Source organism: Phyllostomus hastatus, unplaced genomic scaffold (assembly GCF_019186645.2).
Source record: "Phyllostomus hastatus isolate PE091 unplaced genomic scaffold, TTU_PhHast_1.1 phas_scaffold_193, whole genome shotgun sequence".
NCBI classification, from domain to species: domain Eukaryota; kingdom Metazoa; phylum Chordata; class Mammalia; order Chiroptera; family Phyllostomidae; genus Phyllostomus; species Phyllostomus hastatus.
In genome coordinates this window covers 770,720-795,816 of record NW_025334015.1, presented here as the reverse complement: position 1 = coordinate 795,816, position 25,097 = coordinate 770,720, and the positions used below count along the sequence as shown (strand labels likewise).

Here is a 25,097-nt window from a genome sequence, read left to right as displayed (position 1 = left end):
AAGAAGACATATCCAAAAAAATATCACTAAGACAACTATGAAAGAGTTTACTAACCAAATTTTCTTCTAGAAATTTTATGGTTTCTGGTCTTAAATTTAGGTCTCCTATTAGTCTAGCTCTATTGTTTTGCACATGCCCAGTTTTCCTAACCCATTTATTGAAGAGACTACCTTTACCCTATTGATATTCTTGCCTCTTTTGTTGTAGATTAACTGACCATTCAGTGGGTTTATTTCTGGACTCTCGAGTCAGTTCCTTGATCTGTGTGTGTGTTTTTGTGCCAGTAAAAACACTCATCCACTTACTAAACCACACTTTTATGTGTACAATTTACCAAAGTTTAGATTATGGAATACATTCTATAATGATTACAGCACAAATCATCTTGAGAATATAGGGCTGCCCTCCATCAGGATCCTCATTGGGGAGCTTAAGGATAGAGCCTGTGCTAGCAGAAAACAGTTTATGCTTTCTGTCCATGCAAAGGGCTAAGCGTCTGCAGGTGTCCTCTATACCAGCACTGACTGTGTCAAAACTGAACTGCCAAGCATTCTCCTGGTCTTTAGGAACTTCAGGTTGAAAGGTTCTTTTTTTCAATGTAAATTTATCACCAAAAGCAATGGACAATATGGAGCAGGTGCTATGTCAGCAACCATTGCTCTTATTAAAGACTGGTCTCCAGCAAATGCCAGGAAAATTTTTAGAAATGGTTTAACAAAAAGTCAAAGAAGTTGCATTGCTATTTTCCATGCAATTGGCAGTTCCAAAAGAATAAAGAGGGTGTGTGGGGGCTGCTAAACTGTCAGTGTCAAAATAATAGTCTCCAAATTTAAAGAGCATCTTCTAACTGGAAGCTTCAGAACCACTTAAATTCAGAGCTGTGCAATTCAAGAACAACAGTCTTATATTCAACTTAAACAGAGACAACTGAGAGATGGTAAAATAGTCCTAGTGAGCAAGGAATCAGGGAACATAAAAAGTTATTCTTCGTGGCCACAGGCTTTAGCAACTCTTCCAGATAGTCTGGGTTTTTTTCCTTCTCCCAACCCCGGCCCTCCACCAAAGACTTAAAAGCAATGCCAGGCGCCTTCATTGGTCATTTTCCAGGATAGGCTATTGAAAAAGCTTTCCAGGAATGTAGATAGTATACACATTAATACACGAGTTTTGAATTGGAACATTAAGATTGCAATATGAATCAGTAACATAAATCTACTCAACATCTGCTGAGGCAGTTTGAGAAGGAACAATAGGTGGGAAAGGAAAATTGAAAACCAAACAGATTGAAAAATGAGGAAATACAGGATGGAAAAAGATCTTTAAGTGGAGCCTTTGAAAAGGTTTTTTAGGGGCAGGAGGGTAATCTATGACTTTCTGGAAAAAAAAAGTGTCAAATTACATCTGACTACCTCTACAATTGGCATAGTACTAATGCATTTGTAAAACTGTTCTAAATTGCTTCAAGTCAGGGAGCCAGGAATCTTGGGTGATGTTGCTTGGTTCCATTATCAAGTTGTGGAGTGCGCCTGTGAAAATTTCAACTCCTTTGTGTTTCAAATCCTAACTATACTATGTTCTTGTAAAGTGCTTGGAGAAAGTCAGGATAAAGTGTGGGTTGGATAAGGTGCTCAGGATCCTTTTGCCTAATAGATTGATATCAGAACAGAATACCCAGTCACCTAAGTACCGTTCAGCTTCTATAAGACAATTTGTATCTTATGTCCCCAAAGGGCTAGCTAAAAATTAGTATGAAACTCAATGCAACTGAAAATAGAAAATAGGCCATGTCAGACCACCAGCCCAAAATATAGCTTAATGAGGGTATACAGGGTCAATATTTACTTCATACACACTCACAAATGTTATAGTAGAGTACCATACTTGATGAAGTGTGAATACTACAAGCCTCAGTCACAACTTCCAAAAAATATAGATAATACCACACAGAATCCCAAAATATACATTTTAAATCTTACAAAAGCAGTTTTATCTGCTTACATAAAGCATACACTACCTCCAGGGGAATAAAACAGACAGCAGTAAAATCTGTGCCTGTGGTTGACTCCAGAGAGAGAAATATGGAATAGGGTAAAAAGGAGATTTGATCTTGGCTGTTTCCCTGCTTAAACTACCTGAAGTCACCAGATATATGCATCATTTTTTTTTCTAATTATCTTTTGAAAATATAAAACATTTTTGAGTGATATGTCTGGAAATGACCTAAAAATTTGTCAAAGGGTTTTGAAATCCTTGTTATTACCAATTATTTATGGAAAAGATGCCAAATTAGACCATGTGGAATATAATATTAGTAATAATTTACAAAGGAATTGGATAGTGAGGGAGAAGAGAGGAATAAGATGGACAGCCAAACAGAATTAGACACTTTTGTAAAATAGCTTTGGGAAATTTAAAAAAAGAAAGCAGAATAAACACACCAAGCTTCAGAACTAAACTACAGTGGAAATGGCAGGTGGGGCTGAGACACAGGGGTGAGTGACAGAGCCTGATCTGCTGTGTTCACCGTGGCTTTCAAGGGCACAGAGAGTGCTCCACTGCCAAGTGTACAGAGCTCTGACAGAATAACCTCAGGCCTGCAGGGTCACTTCCTTTGCTAGAGAAGTTAAATGTGTTAATCATTGTTAGCCAAATATTTTACCAGAATTACCCAACTGCGTCCAAACCACTCTGAGCCTGGGACCATAATAGCTCCAGGAGGCAGCGGTGACAAAGCTGTCAATAAGCCTAAGGATGCTCTGGGAGCTTCAGGCCTTTCTGTCACTGCTTACAGTAAAGACTAATCAAGAAAAGAGGGTGCTTCCTGCAGCAGGAAGCCAATCCCACAGGATCAAATTTACTGAAATAGTAAAGACTTAGGAACTGATTTATAGTTCTAAAAAAATAAACTGCAATATTTCAAGATATGCAATAGTTCAGGATGAGGCTAAATCTGCAGTAAGAGTTTTCATAGCTTAAAAATAGTGAAGAGGGAAACACTCTAAAATGGTTTAAAATTATTTTAACCCATTTGACATGGACCCATTTATATACAACTAACCAATCTCATCTATTCATCAGAGAAGAGCAGAAAAAACTACACTTGAAAAACCAACTGACAATATCTTGCTACCTTATACATGAAAACAAAACTTAAATATTTTAGACAAAGACTACAGTTTCACCTATAGGTTGTTCCTTTGGTCAGATGACATTTCATTCTAGTTATTTTTCTCCACATAGAGGCCTATTTCCTTTATAAGGCAATCTAAGAATAAAAACCTCTTTATGACTTGCTTAATAAAAATGGAGAGGGCAAATATATTTAGCTAATTCTGCCATCTGTTTTTTGCACTTTATCAATTAGACATATTTTCCCATGCATGTTACTCATATAATGGATGTCCTCATAGAGTTTAAAGCCTCATTTAGTTCTGTTCCAGAAACAGTACATCTGTACCAAACATTGTGCTAAGCACTAAAGAACTGAGAGTGAATAAAATCCATATTCTTTCCTAAGGATATTGGCAATCCTGAAGGAAACACATGGGAATAACCCATACCTGAAATAAACCGCATAGAAGTAGTGAATTCACATATAAGAAGTGACTGACTTTTGGAAGCATGATCCAGGAAGCAGGTGTAACTGGAGCCATTTTGAAAGATTATGAAGATTAAGCTAACAGGGTGCAGAACAGCATTTCAGGCAGGGAAATGATGGAGTGTGAACAGGCTCAACATATAAAACACTGGCTATTAAGCAGTATTGCCAAAACATAAATTATGTGTTGGGGGGCAGGGGAAGCAGGATATTGGATTGTCAGGTGGTCAGTAGAGTCCGCTTATGATTGACCTTGCTCAGGTTCGACTTTATCCTATAGAGATAAGAGTAAGAAAAATGCTGATAGATCACCGTGAATAGTGCAAGGATGGGGGTTATCAATCTTTACACAGAATATGAAGATGTCAAAAATGATAAGAATTTTTTTAAAACCCCTGGGCAGTTAGGAGTTTGTTCACCTTGGGGAAGAAGTACAGGCTAGTGGGTAGAAGCCACATACGAAGTTAAGGAAACAAGTAAAGACAGGGAGTATAGACCAGGCCTTTGAGAAACTTAGATGAAAGCAGAAGAAATGGGACAGTTGATGAAAAAAAACAAGTGTTCAGAGAGAGTTTTTCATAGCTGCTTCTTTTTTTTTTAAGGATAAAAGAGAAATTTGGAGGCTGAGTATGGGAGGAGGGGTGCAAGAGCTCAGTAATAATGAAACCAGTCCGTAGAGGAAAAACCCCTGGAGACTGTCAAACAATCTTTTAGGATTATCAGCTTTCTCAATCTTTGTAAGTACCTTTTATTATTTCTTAAGACAATTTAACTCCTGCTTTATGGACTCTTAACCTCATCCAGGAAAGCTTCCTTTTTTGAGAGATCCCCACAACACCCAAACCCTGACAGATTCTTGGACATTACTGTAGGTAGCTGAACTTTTGCTTATTTTTTTCCAAATCTTTCTGATCCTCAACATAAGTGTACCCGAATGATACATAATTACTCTAGGAAGATATAAGTGTGTTAATTATTTTTCCCTCCATGAAAGATTAAATAAATGAATTTATAAAGGTCTATTAATAAGCTTTATTCTAAATAAGTGCTTTAATAATACAAGTGATATACATTCTGAATTTTTAAAACATTCAATTGAAAATAAGCAAAAAACCTGTAACACCATGTAGTTTCCATATAGATGTACTTTTCCTTTTATTAGTTAAGTAAAGCATGTAGATAAGCGCTACCAAAACATTTTCTTATCTGAAGCATATTGAGAGCCACAGCCATAACTGGAAGCATTGGTCAAAAGACTTAGCAATTAGATTAAGCCTGAGGATGCACCTTATGGTGTATACTTTTCCAGACCACTTTCCATACTATGTAGACATATACACAATCATTTATAAGGTTTGTAGAATATTCCATTAACAAGCTTTTGCAGCTGAAGTCATGAGTGACAGCTCTCTCTCTCACAAAAACTCTTGAGGGACATTGTCCAAGTCAATATAATTAGGCTAGATAGCCTCATTCTTAGTTTTATTTATCATAGAGTATGTAAACCTAACAATTCTATCTCAATAACCTCTCCTAAGCATTATATAGTATACTTAAGTGGATGTCTTCTTGGGATGAAAAGAAAGGAAAATAACTAATTCTAATAAACTTTCAGAACTATTCTATAGAATTACAGTTTATCAATTCACAATTTACTCTATGTGTTCCAAGTGCAAAAGTTGTGTGTAGCTGATAAATGCATTATCATGACATGCCATGCAACTATGATTTTGTAACCTAACACAAACGACCAAAAAGCCAATGTTTCCCAAAAGCCAAGTGTCTCAACACTGAGTTTAACTGTCATTTTCCACAACCACCCTCTGAAACAGACAAGCTGGCACTTATCTCTATTTACAGGATATGACACTGAGGTGAGTTGCTCAGGTTTCTGTGGCCCAACCAGCATGCTAGGTCATACTTTCTGTATCCCTAATCTATTGAGCCATGCTGTCTTTACTAAAAAGAAATACTTCATGTCAACAGTGCATTGCATCACGCACAAATATAGAAATACAACTTACTAAAATACATGTAAACCATTACACCCAAGATACCTCTTTGTTAACTACATCAAAATAAATGAACCACAAAACTAATAGCAATACTGAGTGGTTTAGTCACCAAAGGGAAAAAACTATTCTCAATGTCTCCTGCCTGCCAAAAAAGCAATGAATATTAGTTTCTTGAATGGATTAGTTTTCATTAGAAAAAAATTATACGTGCAGCAGTGAATACACAAATTTAAGGTCTCAAGACAGTGAATAACAATCTGGGAAAAATGAAAGATAATCCTTACCTTACAACTTAGAAAAACTCAAACCCAGATAAAATTTGAAAGGTAAACTTTATCCCTATGAGAAGAAAATACTTATATTTTTCTAATAGAAGAGCTTTAACATCTTGTTATAGAAAAATATTTCATAAAAAATATGAGAAACCCATAAAGAAAAGGGTGACCAGTAAAATGAAAAAATTTAGATCATGAAAAAGACATTAAACACTTAAAAAGACAACTGGAAAAAAAGATATTCACAACATATGTAACTAGTATAGAGAACTCTTGAAAACAGTAAGAAAAAGGCAAACAACCCAACAGAGAAAAATGGACAAAACACATCAACAATATATAACAGAAGATAATATTCAAATGATTAATAAATATGTGTAAAAGATATTCAAGTTTAATAATATTCAGAAACAAAAAACTTAAACCTTAATGAAATACCATTTAAATTAGCAAAACTGACAAGACCAAGTGCTGGAAAAAGTGTGGAAGAACAGGAAGTCTCCCACGGCTCATGGGAGGACAAATGCCTTGTTCCAAATGAATGCAAACAGCCTGCAAACACCTTTCACCATCCAGTGACATTGAAGGTGCACACACCCTGCGACACAGCAATTCTCCTTCTCCATGTGAACTCTGAAGAGCTTGTGCAGGTATGCCAGGAGAAGAGCAAAAAATGGCCACATATCAGTAGTTTTTGAAATTACAAAAATCCTGGTAGGACAAAAAAGGCCCTTGTGTCCAAGAATAGGCAATTGGATAAACTGTGTTATAGTCATTAAGATGAACATTTACACAGTAGCGGAAATGAACAATTGATAGTTCCCTATGACTGCTTCCTCATCAATAGGAATGACTTTAAAAAACAATGTTGAATGAATAAAATACCTAATCACAGGAATATATATACAACTACCTTACAAAAATTCAAAACTATATTAAGTTAATGACTGTATTGTTTAGGGTCACATATATATGTGGTAAAACTTGTAAAGAAAAGTCAGAGAATAAGAAACACAAAATTCAGAACTGTGGCACTCTTGGAGGGTGGGGTATGTATAATCAGGGAGATACACAAACAGCAAAAACAACTCTTAATTCCCTCCTCAAAGCTAATCCTCCTCCACCAGTCCCCACTTCCAGAGTTATATTTGATTTGTCTTCTTCTCATACCCCCATGTAAATAATCAGCAAGTCTGATGAACAGTACCTCTAAATCACTCCAATTCTTACCATCTCCATTACTTTGCTTTGGTTCAAGCCTACATCAGCCTCTCACTAGGAGGGCTGCAATAGCTTTCCCCTTGCTCTCTCATGACTATACAATTCATTCTCCACAAAGTGGCCCAGTGATCTTTTCAAAATTTAAGTCCATTAAACTCTCCAGCAGCTTCCCTCCACACTTGGAATAAAATGCACTCTCTTTATCATAGTCTTGAGGGCTTCATTTAATGCGTTGTGCTTACCTCTCTAACCTTACCTCCTCTATGGTTTTCCTGGCCACTAGGTTTCAGCCAGCCCAGCTTTCTCATGCTCACACCTGCAGGCAGATCCCCTTCTCAGTGCATTCCTGAGAAAGCGCTTTGCTGGATTTTGCCTTATCTGGCTTCACCTAAGCATTTAAGTCTCAAATCAATTTAGACACAAATATTACCGCCTCAGCGAGGCTGCCTCTGATGAGCCCACCCAAAATAGCACTGCTGCCACCATCAGTCACTCATCACTTCACCCTCTTTCACTTTTTCCAGTACTTATTACAACCTGGTAGTTTTGTGCTGGTTTTGGATCCTTCTCCCCCAGCACCAAGTCCACAAAAGCAGGGATGCATCACTCTGGTCCAGTGTTATGTGGAGCAGTGTCTAGCACTTGGCAATACATACTTGTTAGATGAATGAAAGAGTAGATTTTACTTTGAATAAAAATGAGTATCTGCTGGCAGTGAAATGAAAATCAAGTATACCAATTAGGAGTATGAGAGAATGGAAAGGGAAATTTTGAAAATCACTGGGAAAGCATTTACCTAGGAAGAATTTTAGCTTATATAATTTTTGTCTCAAAAGTACTAGTAATTGGTCACATTCCTAACCACCACTTGAGAATGACTAGTCAGCTTCACACAGGCACACAGCCCTGGGTCCTGACAGTGTGTCATCTGCTCACATCTCCTCCTATTTTCAGAAGAGCACCGTGATTAACAGAAGGGGCTTCAGTTTGGCCTGACTTCAATTATGAATCTACACTGAAATCTGAACAAGTTACTTACTTCTCTATGCCTGCAAAATGGAGCTATTAATAGCTATTTCACAGTCACTGTGAAAAATACAGGTTTTAAAACATCTACTTGTGCCTGGCATGTGGTAGGTAGTCAATAAAATATAGTTATTTTGATGAAAGCTGAGAGTAAGTAAATCTAGACAAATGGAAAAGCTTATAGAGTCAAATAACAACTAAACATCTTCTACCTCTAACAACCCTGGCCAGCATGGCTCAGTTGGTTGGAAAGTCAGTGGTCCTGTAAACTGAAAGACCACGGATTTGATTCCCTACTGGGGCACATGCTAGATTGCTCCATCCAGCTCCCAGTCAGGGTGCATGCGGGAGGCAACCCATAGGTGTTTCTCTCTCACAATGATGTTTCTCTCCCTCCCTTACCCTCTCTTTAAGAATCAATAAGCATGGCCTCAGGTGAGGATAAAGAGAAGGCACTGGGAACACACACCAGAACTAGATCCTTTTCTCCTAAAAAAGACAAATATACCCAAAGTAATGCAAAATGATGTAAAAGGCACCCTGAGAACACCAAAGGACTGTCCTCACTAAGGACATAGGCCACACATACAGCTGAGTCATAAAATAGAGCCACAAGATTTCCTAAATAAAAATACCTCGCATGTAAGGTACCAGATACGTCTAAGTGAGAAATGCAGTGCTGCTGCTATGGTGTGTGTGGGAACGGGGCTGGAAGATTAAGATGGGCAGTGGACCCGGTGGTAAAGGGGATACCTTGGTTTAAGTTTGTACTTTACTCTTCAGGCAGTGGGGAGATGAAAGGGGGGTGGGGAATTTAACATGCTAATTTGATAACAGAATTCTAAAGCAAAACACCTTTATGACTTTAGACACCATATGGGTCCAGGATCTGTTACCCAGGAGCAAATAACAATGACTGACTTGGAACCTATGCTCACCACTTTCATTTCTTCAATGACTGTTGTCATGCTGATCATCCTTTCAACAACAGACAAAATCTGTTGAGTTTACTCTGTGCCTTGTATGTTGTTTTATATATGCTCTCTCACTCAATTATTGTAACACCTTTGTGAGGGGTACTATTATTAATCCCATTTAACAAATTGAAAACCTAAAGCACAAATGTTATACTCAGATGGCTAGTGAGTGAGAGACCTAATTCAAATGTAGGCTGCCTAACTCCAAAGCCCTAAAATTAAACCAACCGGCTGACTGCTTAGTTCATTTACATCACTTGCACGACTATAATTTAAGGCATTATGCTAGGTCAGTGCATCTTAAATTTTACTGTACAAAAGAATCAAGATTTTGATTCAGTCAGTCAGTCTAGGGTAGAATTTTCAGAGATCTGTAATTTTAACCATAAATCCAATTAATTCTGATTCACTTGGTCTGATAAACCCTATGCTAGGGGTCCTAGAAAGTGAAGGATATTTGAGTTTCCACTCTTCTATGAGTTTACAATTTGAAAGAGGTAAAAACAAGACAAAACAATTCAGGAAAAGCAATATGGACAATACAGAAAAGAAAGGCTTCATGGAGAAGAGTTATCTGTAATGATATGAAGATGAGTAGGATTTCCTGAGGAAACAGGTTTCATGTAGACTTTCAGGACTAATGTTACATACAAAGGAAGGTATGATAAGTAGACCACTTGGCAGGAACAGAGGATCTGCATTTACAAATGGAAAAATAATGTCAGGAAAAACTAGAGGCTGTGGAATGCCCTCAAGGTCAACCTATACCCAGGGGTGTCCAACCTGTGGCCCACAGGCAGCATGTGGACCAGGGTGGCTAGGAATGCGGGCCAACACAAAATTGTAAGTTTACTTAAAAATATTATGACATTTGTTTTGTTTTTGTGTTTGTGTATTTAATGTGTGGCCCAGAGACACCAAAAGCTTGGACATTCCTGCTACCGGATGGGCTTTATCTACACGGGCACTAGGAAGCTACTAGCCGGTTTTTGAAGGCAATGATAAATGACAATACTCTTTGAAGCTTTGCAAGATTATGCACAAGTAGAAAAACAATGGGAATAGTCAGGCTGTTAGTATTCTAATCTAAAAAAAAGGAGTCAGCACAAGGTGGTAAAAAAAATTGAAAAAGAGAGGAATGGTAGACTAATTGCATGTAGGGCAAAGGCAACAATCACAGCTAAATAATGATTTTTTTCATCTCTTAAATACAAATTATATCACTGTAAGCTTCATGTTACTTTTTAAGAACCTCTTATACCGCTAACTAGGCCCAAAATAAATAAAATTCACTTATTTAAAACACAGCCTATGACTGACTAAAAGGTCAGTAAATAGGCTTCTGAGTATACAAAATACATGTCACGTAGTTCAGAAACTAAAAACACAAAAAAGTAATTTGTGAATTATACATATATACATATTATATATAATTAACATATATACATAAAAGAACATCATTGAGAGCTACACAATCTCATTTTACACAAATTTCTAATAAATGTAAGCATCTAATTTCCAAACTCACAGCAGTTTGGTAGCAAAAATTAGAAGGGGAATATATCTGGCTACAGGTGGACATATTTAAGAGTCTAAAGTTCAAAAGAAAACTATAAAAAAGCAAACACAATCACTCAGGGTAAAATCTTCACAACTGTTTATTGATAGGTACAAGAGTCCCAGAAAACAAATTGATAAGAATCTTCCTTCATTTTTCAAATACCTCACACACACACACACACACACACACACACACACACAAACTTTTAAACATTCTTTAAAGCTAAATATTTTTAAACAGCTATTTACCTTATTAAAAGGTAATTTAAAAGATGGCTGATACATACCAGCACAGCCCTCTCATCAATAACCAAGCATCGATATAAATAGTTAAAGGTAAGAAAGATATATTTTACAACATACAAAGTTTAAAAATGGTAACAGTGCTTTCTTAAGGCATCTAATCAAGAATGTGGCTCCACAGAGGAAGTTTAATTTGAGCAATTCTTCTCTGATGTCTGTGTCTTTGAATCCGTGTTCCAAATAATATGAGGGTATCCACAACAAATATTTAATGCTATTAAACAGGTCCTAATCATATGCCCTATAAATTTACCTACTGAAATCACATGACATGATTTGACACTCAACATCCCATTGCACTGCGTGACAACTTTTAAAAGGACTTTAAACAAAGTAACACATATAGGCCTCTCACTAGGTTCACCAACACTCATTAATGTTTATTACAGCACTATTCATATAAGGACTTCACTTATTTTATAAACAGAAGAAAACATTTCCCTGGGGGCAATGACGATGTTAACTGACTCAAAGTTATATTTAAGTTTATGATTAAGTTTAAAATACATACCAAAGCCACATACATTTAATCATGTAGAGTATATCACATATTAATTATTGGAGTAAGAAGAGTTTAGGTTTCAGCTTAACATTTTTTTAAATAGCAGAAAAGCAAATCAGTATATATTTACAACACTATAACATTAAAATAAAATTACCTTAACTATGTTGCAGGGATAAATCAACTAAATGGATACCTCTCATATTTCTCAGACACAGCAAAAGATAGAGAAAATTAGGGAGCATGCTTATTTCAAAAAATCTCATCCAATGATCAAGCAAAATAAGATATCAAAGGTTAAGATTATTGTGCAAAACACCAAATATGCTGCATTATAAATATTTAAACAAATGAAGCAGTCAGTTGCACCTGGTTGGTACCACCCTCCCTCCACACCAATCCATGTCCTTGGAATCATCCTTGTTCCCCCGAAGCATACGATATGAGGACACTAACCGAAGACAGAGAAATGTGCCTGGGAGACAGTATTTTTTAAACTGCAATTTGTGACCCGTAAGTCAATGTAGTGGATTGAGTCAGCATTTTTTAATGAAAGAGAACGAAATACAACAGAAATTATTAGAATGCATCACGAGTCATAAGGTTCAATATAAAAATGTACTTTTCACAACGGAGCATGATTTAAAAAAAAAAAATGTTTGAAACATCCTGCTCTAGAGACCTAGATCCGCCGATTCGGTTCCAGACCCAGAGGCTGAACGTTTTCAAGGGCCCTGGGCACCCACATAAACTCGCTGCCCCAGATGGGCTCTGGGAACTCGGTGGCAGAGCCTGGACTCGCCTCCGCTACACCTGCCTTTGCACTAGAGCTGTTCACTTCCCCAACGGCCTCAGACGGCGCCTACAGCCTTCCGGGCAGAACTCCTCCTTCCTCCACCGACCGTAAACAGTGCAACGTGCAGTCAGCTTCCCTCAACTGCAGCTTCCAGCGTCACTGCGTCGCAAGAGAAGGCAGCATTAAACCTCCCTGCTTCGCCGGCTCCCAGCGGTCCCTCCACGGGAAGTCCCACAGCGCTGCGGGCCCGGGCAGGGCGCCCCCTCCCAGGCTCCATCATAGGCCACCCCTTCCTTCTCTACATCTCACTACTCTGGGGCAACACAGTTACCCCAAAGCCTTTAAAATAAGGCGCCCCATCCTTTCATCAGTCCCCCTAGGAGCAGGCCTAACGTCCCCAAGAGCCCGGTTTTGCCCGCCCGTGGAGTCTCCCAGGAGAACGTCCTCCACTTTTTTTTTTAATTCAGTGGCTTAGAGACAAGTTTCCTATTTACCCACCCAGCTGCCTCAGCCTCCACAGCTTCTCCTGCCAGCCAGGGGGCCTCTTCCCAAGCCGCATGGCCCTGGGCTCAGGGAGACTCCGGCCTCCCCCCGCACCTCACACCGCCTCCCCACACGCTCCCGCCGTCCCGACGGCCCCTCTCCCAGCCCAGGGACCTGCCCGCGGCGCCCGGGCTGGGATCCCGTCCTTCCCCGCCTCCCAGCCAGGCCTCGCCCCGCTCCTAGGGTTTGCTCGCACAGAGCAACCCCCTGCCCCGCCCGGAGCGGCCTACCCGCCTCGGCTCCCAGAGCTCAGCCCTACTCACCCCGCAGCCCGGGAGGCGGGGCTCTGCGGCGGCTCCCCACGTGGCGCCTGTCGCCCCCCTCCCGGCAGCGCCGCGGCCTCAGTCCGGTCCAGACCAGCCCTAGCCCTCGCCGCTTCACCTCGTACCACACAGGGTCTGCAGCCCAGTGTCCTGCATTGACCCGGAAGCAGCTGTCCGGGCCCAACAACAACACGTGACCCTCTCGCGTGTTCACGTCTGCTGCGTGAAGCGGCGGGGGCCTAGGAGTTTGTTGCCTTGGCGCCAGGATAGCTGGGCTGTCCGTAGAAAGATACCGCTTGTGCTCTTTCTGTGGCACATCAAAAGGAAACACCTTGGTGCAGCATGGGGGTCACCTAGGTGCAAAGGAGATGCGCGGACTGCGTCACCTCAGAGTGAACCGGGGGCAGGTCAGAGCAAACCTCGGCTGTGGAGAAGCTGAAGCGCACAGAAAGGGGCTTTAGGCTGAACCTTTCCAGGTTAGGAAAGGTTCATTTCCAGACTATGAATTGAAAAGGTCTATTGCATGAGATGTGTGCTGTCATGGGGTGTGTGTCAGAGCAGATGAGGGGTTAGATGTGCAGGCATGTGTACTTGTTGCTATGGGCCAGAGATACAGTTCTTCAGGAGGGACCCAGGGGCAGTTCTTGTAGACTGAATTCTCTTATTTCGTTTTGTTTTCTCTTGCTCTACACGTAGGGCTTAATGGAGTTAGAGGGGAAAGCCTGCAAGAACTGGTTAACGGAAGTGCTCTGAGGATCAAGGGTTGGGGAACCTAGCAGTGTGGCTAAGTTTGCTGAGTTGGGGCTTTCCTCCTCCTGCTGCAGAGAACAGAGTGTCTTTCTAGCACTTTAGGATTAATGGCTTTGGGGGCATCAGGATCAGTGGCATGATCATAATCAAAAATAGCCTTAATGAGATATGCACAGAGTAGGAAGAACAGAGTGGATGCTACATAGATACTCAAATGAGAGACTTGTGAGTTCAGGGACCCTTAGGGACACCCAGAATGTATTCTGAAGTTAAATGTATTCTAATCAACCTGGAGAAAATGACAAGAAATGTGGGTCATTACTGGTGATAAATGCCATGAGCATGTTATATACATGTATATGTAAATATTATATATGGGTGTGATTAGTAATGTACTTCTTTATTTCTCTGAGATATTGAGTCACTTTTCTAATTTTTTTCTTCTCTTATAAAGATAAGGTCAATGTCTCTACCCGTCTCTGATCTATCCCCACAAGACAGCCAAAATTATCTTTCTAAAATGTATATCTGATCATTTTTCCTACCTCCTCTTAATCTGCACCCGGCCTGTTCAGTCTGGTAGCCACTATCCACATATATATTTAATTAATTAAAATTAAGTTAAAACTGCATGTCCTGACACATAGGATGCTACCCATATGTCAGGCACCCAGAACTGTATGTGGCTAATGCTATAATGATGGACAGTGTCAATACAGAATATTTTAGTATCACAGAAAGTTATTGAACCCTGCTGCTCTATACTCTGAATTCCTCATGTTTCTGTTCTTTTGGAAATTTGCTTTGCTAAGCTCTTTGCTTAAAACATTCTTCTATCTCCTTGAGGCTGAAAATTATACATAATTCCTTATTTTCTTATTGTCTCTTTGACAAGCAGGTAAGCCTCTATGAAGGCAGGAGCTAAGTAAGTCCTGTACACATTGATTCCCCATTACCTCTAAAGGACTGCCACATAGAGGGAGAATAGACAGTGAACTGAAGTGAGAGGAAATAACACAAAGGCAAGTTTCTAGTCATTTTATTAGAACTTGTTGATAATTTGATCACTTTAACCTATAATCAGCAATTTCATATAGTTCAGCCTAATAATAAGAAAGACCTTTCAAAGAATTGGAGCTGCTTCTGTCAGTTCTGATGAGTTCCCTGTCACCAGCACAGGTTAAGCAAAGGTGGAATCTGTTAAAATAATGTGTTAAAAATTCCTGGATAGGTTGGACTGGTTGACCAGTTTGATTCTAAGATTCTAAGTCTCTGTTCCTCTGAGTCTTTAATTCAAAGGTGATTGTGCTATAACAACAATCATAGCTACTTTCTGAGTTTTTGCCATGTGCCAGACAATGTTTGATATATCTCACATAACTTCTTTCCTTTAATCCCCTCAATAATCTTATGAAGTATGTTTTGTACCATCCAATTTACCAAATACAATGCAAGTTATATAATACACCCACTGCAAAGTACAGCTAGTAAATGGCAGGCACTGAATTCATATTCAGGTCAGTCTGACACCAGAATCTGGGTTCATAATAACACTGTAATGATGGAAAATAGTCCCATTTTAAAATTTCAGTCAGATATTTGTCCTTTTAATTCAACAAACAGTTATTTCATAATCGATATATTCCTTGCACTTAGCTAGGTGGTTTGAGGAAAAAATATATGGATGAGGCATTGTCCTTAAAATGTAGTGGGAAAGATAATACATATATTTAAACAACCATGATACAAGGTAATTAAAGGTCTATTATTTTAAAAGAGGGTAAAGGAGTCATCTCAGCTGAAGTCTCCCAAGTAGGCAGAAGGACAAGACAGATTTACATAAGAATTCAATGTGAACAGTGTGGCTACACAGAAGAGAAAAACCAACTGTTCTGCTTGAAAGAATAATGACTGGTTCAGAAATTCAGTCTGAAATACTAGTCCTGGTTATTCCATTCACCAACCATGTCACTTGATGTCTTTCTGCCTTAGAGATTTATCTACCAAATAACCCAAATAGGTTCAACTACCCTGGTATACCCACTGAAATGATGTGTAAAGTATTATGTTTATATATATATTATACATACATGTATTTTCAAGGGAAAGTGCCATAAATTCCATCAGATTCACAAAGAAATTACAACTCAGAGAACATTTAAGCTATATTACGACTTTAAAACTGCAATTCTGTGGTTCTATATTTTATTGTTGTCAACATTGATACATCTGTCAGGAAATGGACTGTCATGCCAAGCTTAGTGACCAAGCAAAAGGCAGAAATATTTTTTATTTTACACTGGAGAATCATACCTACAATTATTTACAAAGTAACAGGATCTCCTTACTGGGAAGAATATGGTTTTTTTTTTTCACTTACAGTTTACATTCAATGTTATTTTGTCTTAGTTTCAAGTTCACAGCACAGTGGGTAGACAATTATACACTTTAAAAGTGTTCCCCCCGTGATATTTTCAGTACCCACCTGGCACCATACATAGTTATTATCATATTATTAACTATATTCCTTATGCTGTATTTTACATCCTCATGACTGTTCTTTAAATGCCAATATGTCCTTCTTAATACCTTCAACTATTTCACCCAGTCCCCCAATACTCCTCCTCTCTGGCAACCATCAGTCTGATCTCTGTATCATGAGTCTATTTCTGTTTTATTTCTTTTATTTTGCTCTTCAGATTCCACATATATAATAAATCTTATGGTATTTCTCTTTCTCTGACTGACTTCTTTCATTGAACATAATACCTTCTAGGTCCATACATGCTGTAGCAAATAGTATGATTTCATTCTTTTTTATAGCTGAGTAATATTTCACTGTATATATGTACTACCATGTTTATTATATCCACTTGTCTACAGATGGGCACTTGGGTTGCTTTCATACCTTGGCTATTGTAAATAATGCAATGAACACAGGGGTGCATGTATTCTTTTAAGTTAGGGTTTTGGGTATTTTTGGATATATACTCTGCAGTGGAATCGTTGAATTATAAAGCAGTTTCATTTTTTGTTTTTTGAGGACCATTTAAAATATTTTCATTAGTGGCTACACCAGTCTGCATTCCCACCAACAGTGCACAAAGGTTCCCTTTTCTCCACAGCCTTACCAGCACAATGTTTGTTGATTTGTTTATGATGGACATTCTAACCAGTATGGTGTGACGTGGTATCTCATTGTAGTTTCAATTTGCATCTCTCTGAGAGCTAGTGATGCTGAGCATCTTTTCATATGTCCTCTGTGTGTTCTCCTCAGAGAAGTGTCTGTTCAGGTCCTTTGACCATTTTTTAAATTGGATCACCTGTCTTCCTGGTGTGGAGTCTTTATACATTATTGATGTCAAATCCTTGTCCAAGGTATCATTGGCAAATATGCTTTCCAATATGGTTAGCTCCCTTTATATTTTGCTATATTTTAGTTGTAATTCTGGTTTGCCTTGGGGAAGAGGTGAGTGTAACTTCTGTCATCTCAGATGCTTCTTTTCTAATATATTATTAAATGCTATAATTTTCTCTCAGAGCACCACTTTCACTGTATCCCATGAATTTTGATAAGTTGAGTTTTTATTTTAATTTAGTTCCTATTTCAGTTGTTGTCTTCATTCAAGCTACTATAATAAAAATACCACAACCTGAGTGGCTTAATTAACAAGTACTGATTTCTCACACATCTGGAAGTTCAAGATCAAGGCACCAGAAAGTCTGGTGTCTGGAGAGAACCCTGGCTTAAAGATAGCTACCCTCTCATTGCATCTTCACGTGGCAGAAATAGCAAGCTCCAGTCCCTTTATGTATAAGGACACTCATTCTACCATAAGGCTTCTGCCCTCATGACCTCATTTGAATTTGATTACCTCTCAAAAGCCCACATCCAGATACCAATACATTGGGAGTTAGAGTTTTAACATACAAAGTCTGAGGAGACACAAATATGCAGTTCATAACACTTGTGGTTTCTTGTGTGACCTGTGGGTGTTTTCAAGCATATTTCTTAATTTCCAGTTGTATGAAAATTTTGGTTAGTGGTGGAGTAGGTGGAAGTTACACTCACCTCCTCCCAGGACCAAACTGGAATTACAACTAAAATATGGAACAATCATCCAGAACACTTAACTGAAGAGCAGCAGAACAGAAGTCTCATAAACAAAAATTTATAGAAGAAGCCACATTGAGACTAGTAAGAAGGACAGAGATGGAAAAAAAGGGCTAGCCACATACCCATGTGCAGCACTGAGTATCCAGCGGGATATCTCAGCTGCAAAGGTTCTCCCTAAGGAGTTTAGGTCTCAACCCCATATTGGGCTCCCCAGTTCAGAACACCAGAGCTGGGAAGAGAAGCCTACATAACATCTGGCTGTGAAAATCAGTGAGAATTCTATCTGCCAGGAAGAGACAAGAGTTTGCTCAAATCCCAGGTGCCCTGTTATGGAGCAGTGCACAAAATATCATTTGCAGCCACTCACCCTGGAATCTGACAGAGGGAGGACAGGTTGAGCAAACTAGAGTCATGCAAGGAGAGACCGGGCTATGTGGCTCAGGGGAGGGAGCTGAAGGGACAGCTGTCAGTGCCCATGTGCTGAGTCACCCACAGATGCTATCTTTCTTAGATTAAACACTCCCTTCCAAACAACACAGCCTAGGGGGATGCAACACTATCCTCATACTGCCAACTCCCAGTTGTCCTGCTGTGCAGAGGTCATGACTTGCAGAGGAATCAGCTGCCTAGGTTTCTGGTGCAGTAGAGCAGACTGAAAGAGGCAGTGTCAGAAGCTGAGTTGTGTGGTTCTGGGGCTGGGGCAATTTCCCCTCCTACCTGAGAGCTGTGCACCAATGGAAAATCAATTAACACCATCCTCTCAAATCCCAGCCAACTTGCTCTGTTGAGCTAGGCGTCTCTCAAGGAGTACCAGGCAGAATTCAGGACAGAATTAGTTGTGTTGGTCTAGGATGGGGTTTATTTTTTTTTTCTCATGCCTGACAACTGTAGAGCCCTTCCTTCACACAGCCAAATCTTGGTCTGTTTGGGCCTGATAATCATTGCTTTCTCCACCCTGATGACTACCTGTGACCCCAACCCAGCCCCAAAATCTGTGGGCATCCAGAAGTAGCAGCTGGCCTTGGTGTATTCTGATACTTCTGCTGAGTGTCCTCAGACCCAGAACTGGCACTGAGTATCAAGCTGGTGAACACTACTTGCCTCTACCTGGTGACCCACTGAGAACCTACTCATGCAACTCGTGTACCACCAGAGGCTTTTCAGAGACTGAACCTAATAGAAAGGCAGCATCTGGAGACGGGTTGAAAGTTGTGGGATGCCTTGGACCTGTTTCTAATCCACCCCTGAGATTGGTGCTGGTGGAGGCTGGCTTTGGTATGCAGCTAGCTTTTCCCACATACATCTAGGAACAGAAGATGCAGCCACAAACTGTGATCAAATTGTAGCTTTAAACAAGTTGCCCAGCACCAGTCACAGGCAGCATCTGCCTTTAACCTATACTGGAGCTCCTCCCCAAAAGACTCAAGAACCAACACACTCAGTAGTGGGCTTAGACCACATCAGAGCAGGACCCAATTTGCTCCACAAGTGGCACATCCATAGATAGATCTTGGGCAGCAACAGATGCTGCTGGGAGAAATTCCACTTTGTTTAGTAAATACACACACAGCAGCTTATATACTATGTTTGAAGTGATCCTCGAATTCAGCTAGGCTTAGAGTTGACCATATACATGGACACGCCAACAACAATTAAGACTCACAACAGGACTGTTTAAAAAACCCACACAATGGACATTCTTGGAGCACCAAGCTCAGGTGATCACAGAGACTACATTACTGAGTCCCATAGAAGACTTACTGTATAAGACCGCCCTATCACATCTGGGAAAAATAACAAACATAGAAAGGCAGCCAAAATGGAGAGACATATGGAACATATCCCAAATGAAAGAGCATTAGAAATCTCCAGAAAAACAACTAAAAGAAATGGAGGCAAGCAATCTACCAGATATATAGTTAAAAACAATGGTTATAAGGATTGTCAAGAATCATAGTGAGAACCTCAACAGCATAAAAAGTTTATAGAAATCATAAAAAGATCCAGTCAGAAATAAAGAATACAATTTCTAAAATGAATCATTCAATAGAAGGAATCAACAGTAGATTAAATGAAGCAGAGAACAGAATTGGTGATTTGGGAGATAAGGTAGCAGAAAACACAATCATAGTGGCAAGAATAAAAAATATAAATAATTTAAGGGAATTTTGGGACAACATAATATGTACAACAGAAGAATAAGATAGCAAGAGATTGAGAACCTCTCAGAAGAAATAACAACTGAAAACTTTTTTTAACTTAGTGAAGGAAAAAGACACATTTCCAGGAAGTTCAGAGAGTTACAAACAAGATCAACCCAAAGAGACCCATACCAAGACACATTCTAATTAAAATGCCAAAGGTTAAAGACAAAGAGAAAAATTGAAAAACTGCAAAGAAAGACAGTTAGCTACCTACAAGGGAATTTTCATATAACTGTCAGCTGCTTCCTCAATGGAAACATTTCAGGCCAGAAGCGTTTGGAATGAAATATTTAAAGTGATGAAAACCAAAGACATACAACCAAGTGTACTCAATCTAGCAAGGCTATCATTTAAAATTGAAGGTGAAATAAAAATCTTCCTTGACCAGAAAAAGCTAAAGGGGTTCAATACCACCAAACCAATATTAAAAGAAATCTTAAAAGGACTTAAGAGAAAGAAAGAAAAAAAAAGGACCATAGTTATTAAGAATAAAATGGGAACATGCTTGCTTTGGCAGCACATATACTAAAATTGGAACAATACAAAGATTAGTATGGCCCCTGCGCAAGGATGACAAGCAAATTTGTGAAGCATTCCATATTTTTAAAGAAGACTTTCTAACAATGACTGACTAAATAAAGCTGTCTGTTCCTGCATTGATAATGAAGATGCATTATATTTGCTACTCCTCCCCACCTTTTTTTTTTGGCAAAGGAGGGGGAAGGAAGGTTTAAAATAATCTATTAAAAATTAAAAAAAGAATAAAATGGCAAAAAATATATGTCTATCAATAATCCCTTTAAATGTAAATGGTTTAAATGCTCTAGTCAAATGACATAGGGTAGCTGAATGTATAAGAAAACAATACCGATATATATGTAGTCTACAAAAAAACCAACCTCACAAGGAAAGACATACAAACATATTGAAAGTAAAATGCTGTAAAAAGATATTTTATGAAAATTGAAATAAAAAACTAGGGTAGCGATACTTATATCAGACAAAATAGACTTTAAGGGATCAATCCAGAAAGAAGATATAACCATTGTAAACATGTACACACCTAACATAGGAGCACCTGAATGGATAATGCACATTTGATTGACTAAAGTTTGGGAAAGGTTGACAGCAATATAGTCATAGTAGGAGATTTTAACACCACATTGACATTGGGGGTTAGATCTTACAGACAAAATTCAATGTGGAAACAACAGCTTTAAATGATATACTATCATATTGATTTAACTGATATTTTCAGATCATTTTACCTCAGATAAGAAGAATATACATTCTTCTCAATTGCACATGGAACATTTTCTAGAATAGACCACATGTAAGGACAAAAAGCAAGCCTCAATAAATTTAGGGAGGTTGAAATCATATCAAGCTTTTCTTTGACTATAACAGTATGAAACTAGAAATCAATTACAAAACCATAACCAAAAAACACACAAAGACAGTGAGACTAAATAACATGTTACTGAACAATGAATGGGTTAACAATTAGATCAAGAGTAAATCAAAATTTACTCTGAGACTAATGAGAACGGGAACACAACAATAAAAAAAAAATCTATGGGACAGAGCTAAAGCTGTCCTAAGAGAGAAATTCACAGCACTACAGGCCAACCGCAAAAATAAAGAAAAATCTCAAATAAACAACGTAACCTTGCCCTGGCTGGCATAGCTCAGTGGATTGAGCTCGGGCTGCGAACCAAAGCATCACAAGTTTGATCCCCAGTCATGGCACATGCCTGGGTTGCAGGCCATGGCCCCCACACATTGATGTTTCTCTCTCTCTTTCTCCCTCCCTTCCCTCTCTAAAAATAAATAAGTAAAATCTTTAAAAAAAACCCTTCCATTAAAAAAAAACAATGTAACTTTACACATAAAGCACCTAGAAAACAAAACAAAGTCAAAGTGAGTTAAAGGAATAAAAATAAAATTCAGAGCTGAAATAAATGAAATAGAGTCTTAAAAAATTAATACAATAGATTAGTGGCAACAAGGGCTGGCTTTTTGAATAGATAAACAAGATTGATTAACCTCTAAGAAGACTTATTAAGAGAGAGGGACTAAATAAATACCATAAAAATTAAAAAGAAGATATAACTACAGACACCACAGAAACACAAAAGATTATAAGAAAATATTATGATGACTATATGCCAACAGATGTACAATCTAAAAGACATAGATGAATTCCTAGAAATATACACACTTCCAAAACTCAATCACGCACACACACACACACACACACAGAAAATGTGAACAGGCCAATTACAACTAATTAAAAATAAGCAGTAATTTAGAAATTTAAAACAAAAGAAGAATATAAGAAGTTCCAGCAAGATGGAGGTGTAGGTAGAAATGCTTCACTTCCTCACACAACCAAAAGAAGGATAACAGCAAATTTAAAACCAGAAAACAACCAGAACTGCCCGAAAATCAAACTGCATGGAAGTGTGACAACTGAGGAGTTAAAGAAATATTCATCCAGACTGGTAGGAGGGGTGGAGATGGGCAGCTTGGGCAGAGAGAATGTGCAGATGAGGTGAGGGCTGGTAGACTGGGTGGTCTCACATTTGCATGCAGATAAACTGAGAGGAACAACTGGAGAGTGAGACAGACCAAGAAACCCAGGGTTTCAGTGGGAAACTAAAGACTCAAAACCTCTGGCTATAAAAACCTGTGCAGGTTGCAATGGCAGGAGAAACTCCCAGTCTCATGAAACAGTCTGTTGGAGAAGCCCACAGGGTTCTAGAATGTACACAAACCCACCCAACTTGGAATCACCTCCTAAAAGGGCACAATCTGCTTGTGGAAAGCTAGGGAAGTGATGGAGAGTAGAGTGAGAACTGAACAAGTGAGCAAGAGGCATTTTTCTCTCTTTGAGCCCTCCCCCACAGACAGTGCCACAATGCAGAGATGTGGGTTGCCCCTTCCTGGTGAATACCTGAGGTTCTGCCCCTTAGAACATAACAGGTGTACTTATGAGACAAAGAAATATGACCCAAATGAAAGAACAGATCAAAACTTCAGAAAAAGAACTAAGCAATGAGGAGATAGGCAACCTTTCAGATGCAGAGTTCAAAACACTGGTAATCAGGATGCTCACAGGAATGACTGAGTTCAGTTGCAAAATGAAGGAAGAAATGAAGTCTATACAAAGTGCAATAAAGGAAAATATACAAGGAACCAACAGTGAGGGGAAGGAAACTGGGACTCAAATTAATGATTTGGAACAAAAGGAAGAAATAACATTCAACCAGAACAGAATGAAGAAACGAGGATGCAAAAAAATGAGAGGCTTAGGAACCTCCAGGACAACTTGAAATATTCCAACATCTGGATCACAGGGATACAAGAAGGAGAAGAGGACGAGCAAGAAATTGAAAACTTATTTGAAAAAATAATGAAGGGGAACTTCCCTAATCTGCCAAATGAAATAGACTTCCAAGAAGTCTAGGAAGCTCAGAGAGTCCCAAAGAAGTTGGACCCAAGGAAGCACATACCAAGGCACATCATCATTACATTAGTCAAGATTAAAGATAAGGAGAGAACCTTAAAAGCATCGAGAAAAAAAGGAGACAGCTACCTGCAAGGAGTTCCCATAAGACTATCAGCTGATTTCTCAAAAGAAACCTTGCAGGCAATAACAGGCTGGAAAGAAGTATTTGAAATCATGAAAGGCAAGAACATACATCCAAGTATACTCTATCCAGCAAAGCTATCATTTGGAATGGAAGGACAGATAAGTGCTTCCCAGATAAGGTCAACTTAAAGAAGTTCATCATCACCAAGACTTTATTACATGAAATGTTAAAGGGACTTATGTAAGAAAAAGAAGATAAAAAATATGGACAGTAAAATGACAACAAATTCACAACTATCAGAAACTGAACTAAAAAACAAAAACTAAGCAAACAAGTAGAATAGGAAGAGAAACACAGAAATGGAGATCACATGGAGGGTTACCAGTGGGGAGAGAGAGAATGGGGGAGAAAAGTACAGGGATAAGAAGCATAATTGGTAGGCATAAAATAGACAAGGAGAGGTTAAGAATAGTGTAGGAAATGGAGAAGCCAAAGACCTTATATGTACAATCCATGGACATGAACTAAGGGGGGAGGAATGCTGGAGGGTTGGGGGTGTGGGACAGAGGGAGATAAAGGGGAGAAGTTGGGACAACTGTAAACAGCATAATCAATGAAATGTACTTTTAAAAAATAAAAATTTACAACAAAAGTCCTGGATTGGATGTCTTCACAGGTAAATTTTACTAAATATTCCAAAAGAACTAGCACCTCTCCTTTTCAAACTAGTCTGGCAAATTCAAGCAGAGGGAAAATTTCCAAGCTCGTTTTAGGAGGACTTCATTATTCTAATTCCAAAACTAGGTAAAGACAGTCAAAAGAAAAATATTGGTAAAAAGATGGCAGTAAAGGAGAATATGTTGCACATCTCTACCCAGAACCAAGTTGGAAATAAATTAAAGGGAGGACTAGACACATGAAATATGCCAAAGACTACCCCAAAAAGAAGCTTTTAACCAAGGGAAGCTTCCTTGGGAACCACAACCAGTTGGAAGAATGAGGTCATTAAAGGGGCTAGCTTCTCACAAGGGCTTCCAAGGGAACCACAACCAGTTGGAAGAATGGGGTCATTAAAGGGGCTAGCTTCTCACAAGGGCTTGGGCCGAGACAACCACACAGCTGTGGGAGCTTCCCCCTGAAAAGAGAGAACTGGGGAACACAAACTGGGCTCCCAAACACAGAGCATCAGTGCCTGGATCAGCAGACCATGTAGCACTCCAAGTCTCTGCTGGGGTGAAATGAGACCTGCTGGAGACAAAGCCACTATTTTTTTTCTTTCTTAATTCTTAAAGGGCCAAAGCACAGGTTTGTGTTTGCTACCACTCACCTTGGGCCCCAGCAAAGGGAAGA

The 25,097-nt window shown here is 39.0% G+C and overlaps 1 protein-coding gene and 1 pseudogene across 2 annotated transcripts in view; one reads left to right on the top strand and one right to left on the bottom strand.

The window, feature by feature from the left end:
* Positions 1–13,250, bottom strand: part of LOC123832539 (tubulin-specific chaperone cofactor E-like protein) — a 212,638-nt gene extending 199,388 nt beyond the window's left edge. For both annotated transcript variants that reach the window (XM_045860210.1, XM_045860209.1), the window contains exon 1: positions 13,081–13,250. The gene's annotated coding sequence lies outside the window, so the exon portion shown is untranslated. The remainder of the gene's footprint in view (positions 1–13,080) is intronic.
* A 7,406-nt stretch (positions 13,251–20,656) lies between these two features.
* On the top strand, positions 20,657–20,756 carry LOC123832628 (annotated as a pseudogene).
* Positions 20,757–25,097: the final 4,341 nt, after the last annotated feature.